The sequence below is a fragment of the Pteropus vampyrus genome, unplaced genomic scaffold (genome assembly GCF_000151845.1).
Source record: "Pteropus vampyrus isolate Shadow unplaced genomic scaffold, Pvam_2.0 Scaffold6, whole genome shotgun sequence".
Taxonomy (NCBI): Eukaryota; Metazoa; Chordata; class Mammalia; order Chiroptera; family Pteropodidae; genus Pteropus; species Pteropus vampyrus.
This window is the reverse complement of record NW_011888787.1, coordinates 12,964,233-12,972,129: the sequence shown is the minus strand read 5'-3', so window position 1 is coordinate 12,972,129 and position 7,897 is coordinate 12,964,233.

Sequence of the window (7,897 nt, the reverse complement as noted above, 5' to 3'; positions counted from 1 at the left end):
TCCTCTTGGTCTAAGAGACAGGAAATCCATGTGCTCACACGCTACCCTGACGGTCATTAGGATTATAAAAACAGCCCATTTCAGAGAGACCCTGTTTTGTCCCATGTGTATATTTTTGAGATATATATTCTCAATGCAGTGTATGTAAGTGTGTGTGTGTGTGTGTGTGTGTGTGTAAGGAGTAGGAGAAGATGAGTTTATCAAAAAATAGTAAGCAATAATATCACAGTGTGTTATTTTTCAAATTGAAACACAATTTATTAGTGGGTTTATTTAAAAGATGAAATAACACAATTCACACTAAATCGGGTCACACTGAACATAGAAAAGTAAATGTTGTTAAGGAAACTTTGGTTTCAGCTTGTATGCACTGGATCGCACCATTATTTGTTTTTCTTAGTGTAGGTTGCAGTCAAAATGCTTGAAAGTCATTGGCCTAAAATACCTAAGTCTCTTAAGTAATTTACCTCAGAGAGTTGTTACAAGGTTCATATGTAAATATGCACAATTTGAAAATGACTTCTAATATAAAAAATACTAGGTAATAAACTTAGAGCTTTATTTTCTAATTTCCTAAAATGGAATCATGTTATTTTGTAATAAAAGTTTGAAAAATGAAGACTTGCAAAGTAGTAAGTACTTTAAAAATACAAATATGAACTATATTGCAAAAAAACCCACTACTTTTAAAAGGGTTTTGAGATCTCTGAATTCAAGGGACACAGACTGTGTCATAGAGAGTTCTACCTGGTACTAATCCCTCCTTGAGGGAGGCTAGAGCAAGCTCATGGTCATGGGCCAGAAGAGCTCATGTCAAAGTTAAATTCGTAGCATTGGAACTTGGTCAGGAAGATTACTCTGAGTGTCCAAGGGGGAAAATTCAGAGGGTTCTGAGGGCAAAGCCAGAAAAACTGAATCTTTCCTAAAGTCCGAGAGTCAAGGGGGACAAGGTATTTTGTAAGTACCTGAAATCACTCTGGCCACTCCTCCTCAGGGTGGATTTTTGCTGCTCTGGGCTGGGCCACTGACTTGACCGTTTTGTGTGGACTCTTTCCACCACCTCAGTGATGGTCGCCCTGACAACCTGCTGACCGCGCTGTTAGTTGATCCTGCATCCTGCAGCTGCCCCTTTGTCAGCTGAGCAGCATTGCTCTGCCTTCAGCTGTCCTGACCTCCTGAGGGTCAGATCTCTGCTGATTCATCTCATACATTGGTGCCACCTCTGCCCTCTGTTCAGATCAAGGACAAGAAGCGTCCCCAGTATTGTTGCCTGACTTCTGAATTACTACAGAAATTAATAATGTAGCCTTTTTCTTTCTTCCGCTCCATTAAGACAGCTGCTTTGGGATAGTATCAGGTAATAACCACCATCTCTACCTAGAATTACTGTTCTCTCTCATTCTTTTTCTGCTCCTTGGGCCAGGCCCTTCTTTCTCTAAGGAATTTACATCTCAAGGCCCCTATGCAAATTTGGCAGAACCCTCCTCCTGTCACCAGTACCTCACCCTCTTTCCCAGGTCCTCACACATTCCTATATTGATTTGAACCCTTATTATGGATGTAGTTCAAATTTTTACCCCAGAAGCTCTTTAGTCTCCAAGATAATGAGTAGGTGCACACAGAAGTTTAGGGGAGGGGCATGACCCAACTGACAACACTGGATGCACCTCAGCCTTGGTTCTATCTGGACCCCCTACATAAGATGATGTCTCACAAGTAGGCTGTATGCATTTAAGGCCCAGTAATAGTAATAATAATAATAGCCAACTTTTAAGTTCTTTGCATGTGGCAGGTATTATACTGGTTTTGTATATGTCCTAGCTTAGTTAATCTTCACAAAAAACCTGCGAAGTAGTTATTATTACATACATGTGGACTGAAGATAAGGACCCTGAAGCACAAAGAGGTTGTGTAACTTACTTAGTTTTCTGTGCTTAGTCAACGGCTGGATAGTGATTGTTTCAGGAAGTCTGATTTCCAAACCCATCCTGTAAACCTGCGAGCTGTCATGCTTTGTGGCTTACGCTGTGTGCCCTGGTATGAAGAGGCTTCTCTCCTGTGTTTAGATATCACATAAAGTCACGGTGGTTTCGAACCTGACTCTTACTTACATGGAAGGGAAACTGGGCTAATTAGGCTTGAAAAATAATGTTTCATTAACTGTTTGCCCTGTTGTAAAGAATGGGGATGGAGAGTTCCTGGGTTATTGTGTCGGTCCCTCCTTGAAACAGATCCTTTGAGCATAGGCCACGGTCTTCTTTTTAAAATAATATTCAGTAAATATAAAGATATTCAGTAGGCACATTGCCAAAGATGGTAGTCTTGTTCGCTTGTTTGCCTTTTTATTTTTCTAAGATACATGGTAAATACAGCACTGGCAATCTATTAATCAGATGAGTGCACTATTGATGTATAGTAAAATGCTATGCAATATGATGACTTTATTATTTATTAGGTGAGTTAATGGGGAATTGGGGAAATTGTTTTCCTTTTCTGTTTATTCTCTTTCTTTCTCATATGTCTCTATTTTTATCATTGGAGCCAATAGTGACCATGACATTTTAGAATTATATTTAAGGAAAATATTCTTTCCATATGAAAATGTACACTATGACAACCATTGTCAATCAGCCAAACTAAGGAGTATTTTGGGCAGAAAGCAAGACATTGAGGCTAGTAACATAGGAGACTGGCAGGCAAAGACCTTGAACTTGAATGGGGACACTGGACAACCATCACTGGTAAGCAGATACTGGGGGGTTGTGCTGCTAATTATTCCCAGATAGAAAGGACTAGTCCGGGAATGCTTTTTCTGATGTTTTTCCATGTGGTTAATTGCATTTTTACTCATGAACTAAATTTTTGACTTTTATAAATGCTGCCTGTGTTTACTTTGGCAAAAGACTGGACTTCACTACTCTCCCCAGGTGATCCTTAGGATGTTAGCTGGAAATTAAATACAGAAAGGCAGTTCTTAACTGTCTTTAATTATTAATGATGATAACAAGGAAAACAGGAAAATAGGCCATCGCTATTTGAGTTCAATGTGCTGCCAAATTTAGGATGTGTCCCTTCTTCACTACCTTAATTCGTTTTATTATATGTCGTATTCTTGTTTTTGCTTAAAAAATGAATCACTTGTTTTTTTTGATAAGCTCACTTTTCGAAACTTTTACCTTTTTGGTAAAAAATAGTCCTTATTCCGAATATTCTTTTGTTCTGTTTAATTACTTGTGAGAAACTTACATAATAAATTACAAAATAAATGTATCTCAGACACAATTTTTTTTCAAACATCACTCGCATAATATTTAACATTTGGTTAATAGCTTTGAAAAGAACAAGGTGCAAGTATTGCCAGTAAATGTATTGCCAGGAATAGCTTCTGAGGATGACAGGCATTTCAAAATAAAGGTATCAAAACATTTGAAGACTTTTCTCCATTTGTGTATAGTCAAGGCAAGACAATTGCTTCCCAAATGTTATTTATTTGTTGCTAGTGCTTTTGTGAGCAAATGTTTGTGTCGAGCTGACTTTTAATGTGACTTTTTCTTTCCAAATGCATTCCACGTTTTGAAAAAATGTCTCATATGAAACCATAAAGAACATGTCTCTCATGTCTTACTGTTATTCTCAAAATTAATCATCTAGGAGGAATATTTTTGCTAGATCTGCAAGTTAAATCTTTGTGTGGTGGACAGACCTAGAATAGGATAAGAGTCTCCCACAGACCAAAGGCATTTCTCTACTGGACTTGGTTCCACTTGAAAGTGGGTATCATCTCATCCCCAACATGAGAATATCAAAGTTATCCCCCAAATTGCAATGCCAATGATATCATGCTCTTTTCCTCCCTACTTCTGGCCCAGAGGTTATTCATGAACAGTTCGGGAGTGCAAATGTTTACCTACACCTTCTTCAAGTTCTTCTTATTCTCGTATGACTTGTGTCATAATTATCTGGGCTCTGTGTGATTGACTGGGTGGCTTTCCTGACATATATTTTAAAGAAACATGAGCAGTAACATGCAGTATAGTAGGAGCCAGAGGTACAGAAACAACTTAAATTAAAATTTTAGAAACAGTTGTGATTCAAACATAGTATAAGAAATAATATTATAATGCTCTCAGAGGCTTGAGGAATTAACTCAGTAAACATAGATTTAGGGCAGTCTGTGTGTCAGAACTTATGTGAGTGATAAAGATAATATAGATATGACCTAGTCCCTGCTCTAGAAAAATTTAGTCTAGCCCAGGAATGTAAAAACATATATTTAGAATATGATATGTGAGCAATCGTTGCATTTGGACAATCATAGGCATTCAATTGAAAAATTTTGGTGAACAAAAAAATGTTTTGTACAAGTACAGCAATGGGTGAGTCTGGAGAGCTGGTTTTTCTATAGAGAGTAAATGCTCTTCTGAGTTCCTATGATTTCTTTTGGAGAATTAGTATAAACTCCTATTTCCAGCCATTATCTATATACTGAGCCATATATAGACCCTTAGCCCAGACTTCCTCCTGAGCTCCAGATCCAGAAAGCTAACTATTCACTGGACATCAGCACTTGATATTCTGGAGACAGCCCACACTCAGTATGTCCCAACCTGCTTTTCTTCATCTGGATTTTCTGTCTCAGTTAATACACCACTATTCACCTCATTTCCAAAGCCATTTTAAATTCTTCCCTCTCATTCACTTGTCACATTAAGGTAATCCATGTCTTTAGTATCTAACTTTTTAATTTTTAATTTCTGACCTTGCCTTTCCATTCCTATTAACTCAGGTCTTTGTCACTTACCTCCCAGATTACTATGACATTATTTTAACTAGACTCCCTCATCTTAATCGCTTACAATTTCTTCTTCTCTAGTCTCCTTCTAGTTTATGCATATTATTGCTAACAGAGTGGTCTTTCTTATATCAATTATAGTAATTGTCCTGCTTAAAATTCTTCAGTGGCTCTCTATAGAGTTGGACAAAATCAAAGTCTTTATATAAGACATAAAGCATATCATGTTATTTTATATCCATGCTGTTGGTCCATGCTGTTCTGTTTGGAATTTCCACTCTTTAACTCAGATTATTTGTCATAATTCAGTTCAAGTATCAATGACTCCAGGAAGCTTCCCCTGAGGGCCCTACACTCACAGCACCCTCTTTTTATTTTCTCCTACCATACTGTAAATTTCTTGTGGGCAGTCTTAGGAAAATTTTCGGTGTGTATTAGGTCCCAGAAAAATTTATTAAATGAAGGGATAGTAATGGTATTGAATCATAGTGATTATTTTCATTTATTGAGCACTTATTCATGTCAGGCATTGGCTGAGCATTTTAAATATATTATCTCCAATTATCACAACACTTCTGACAGAAGCTATAATTTTTCTTATTTTATATATGAGAAAATAGAGACTGAAAGAGGTTAAATGAATTTTCCTATGCTCTATAGCTAGGTTATGGAAGAAAAGTGGTTTGAAACCTAATCTGTCTGACTCAAAACTTGTAAAAATATGACCTGGATTTTAACAATCTTATATATTAAAGATCAGGAAAAATAAAATTAGTTTATAAGACAATTAAAGTTTAATTTCCAAGTATTAACACATAAATATCAACATAAATATATACAATATGGATATGTAAAAATATATGGAATTATATTTAATGTAAAATATATACTATTTTAGTAATATTGCTTTTATTAGCTATAAGTGTGATTTACTATAGCTGTATATTCATGGACTATAAGATTATATATAAACATATATAATCTAAATTTTATATGTCCAAAGTATGAAGTAATCACATAGAAAAACTAAAAATACTAAGCAGCAGTTTCCTATGTCATTCTTTACCATCAGTCACACTTGTAAGAGAATATCACCGAACTGAACTGTTTTTTGTTTTAGTTTTTCGGGTAATTACCCTTAAACCAAAATGAGATCCTTATCCTACTGTCTCTTAATTTATCAGTTTGATGCCTCATGATGAAAGATGAACATTTAGCTCATTTATAATGCTTATGTCACCTATGTCTCACAATTTTGAAAGCTGTGGTATTTCTTAGTTCTATTTGATCAATTTTGTTTATTTATTGTCCTTAAATCTTCACTTTCTCCATCAGTTTTCTACTGTATCTTTTAACTTCTCTTAATGTAAAAATGATATTAGCACCCCCACCCTTTCTTACATGTTTCCTTCCCATTCAAAAAATCAGCTTTGGCCATGTCTTTCCTTTCCATTAACCACAGTAATAACTTTGATTTCTATTCTCTAGTTGGAATTGTCTATCTTAGGTTTGTAGCTCATACCAGGTGGCTCCAGGCAGTCATAGGTAGCAGCTGACCTTTGGCTGCTTGGGAACCCCCTCCCAATGGGCCCCAGAACCGAAATATCCAGAGGCTAGCATCAGACCACAACAGAGCACCACCTGATTAGATCCACAAGTGGCACACCCAAAGGATGACCTCAACAGGCATAAGAGCCTGCTGGTGCAAATTTCACTCCATGAGGTCAGCCAACACATAGAAGCTCATATGCTGTAGGTGTGACCAGTCCTCACAGCCAGTCAGCCTGAGCGTCAATTTCACCCACTGACATGCCAACAGCGTTCAAGTTTCAACTACAACAGGAAGACACACACAACCCACACAAAGGACACTCCTGAAGCACTTGGCACAGGTGACCAAGGAGACTACGCCACTGAGCCACACAGGGAACCTACTACATAAGGCCACCTGGTCAAGACTGGGAGATGTAGCATATATACCTAATACACAGAAATGAACGCAGAGAGGCAGCCAAAATGAGAAAATAAACATGTCCCAAATGAAATAATAAGAGAAAACTCCAGAAAAAGAACTAAATGAAATGGAGGCAAGCAACTTATCAGATACAGAGTTTAAAACACTGATTATAAGGATGCTGAATAAACTTAAGGGAAGAATAGATAATCTAAGAGAGACTTTGACAAAGAGCTAAAAAGGACATAGCACAAAAGAGCTAAAAAGGAAAAGCACAAAAAGGGACATAGAAACCATAAAAAAGAAACAGTCAGAGATGAAGACTACAATAAGTGAAATGAAGAATACACTAGGAAAAATCAATAGTAATTAGATTAAGCAGACAATTGAATCAGAAATTTGGAAGACAAGTTGCAAAAAACACCCAACTGGAACAGCAAAAAATAAAAAAGAATAAAGAAAAATGAAGATAGTTTAAGGGACCTCTGGAACCACATCACGCATGACAACATTTGCATTATAGGGGTAGCAGAAGGAGAAGAGAGAGCAAGAGACTGAGAATAAATTTGAAGAAATAATGACTGAAAACTTCTCTAACCTGGTGAAGGAAATACACATACGAGTCCACCAAAAGAAAGCTGGAGTAGCAATATTTATATCAGACAAAATAGACTTCAAAGGCTATAATAAGAGACAAAAAAAGGACATTACATAATGATGAGGGAATCAATCCAATAAGAGATATAACTCTAGTAAACATTTATGCACCCAACATAGGAGCATCTAAATATATAAAGCAAATATGGAGCAACATAAAAGGAGAGACATTGAGAGAAATACAGTCATAGTAGGAGACTTTACACCTCATTGACACCTCATTGAATAGATCTTTCAAACAAAATCTCAACAAGGAAACAAAGACCAGATAGATTTAATTGATATTTTTAGTGTTTCACCCCAAAGCAGCAGAATATACATTCTCCTTAAGTCCTTTAATGTGCAGGGAATATTTTCAAGATAAATCGCACATCAGGCCATGAAACAAGTCTTGATAAATTTAAGAAGATTGAAATTATATCAAGTGTCTTTTCCAATCTCAATGGTATGAAAACTAGAAATAAATTATAAGAAAAAAACTAAAAAATACACAA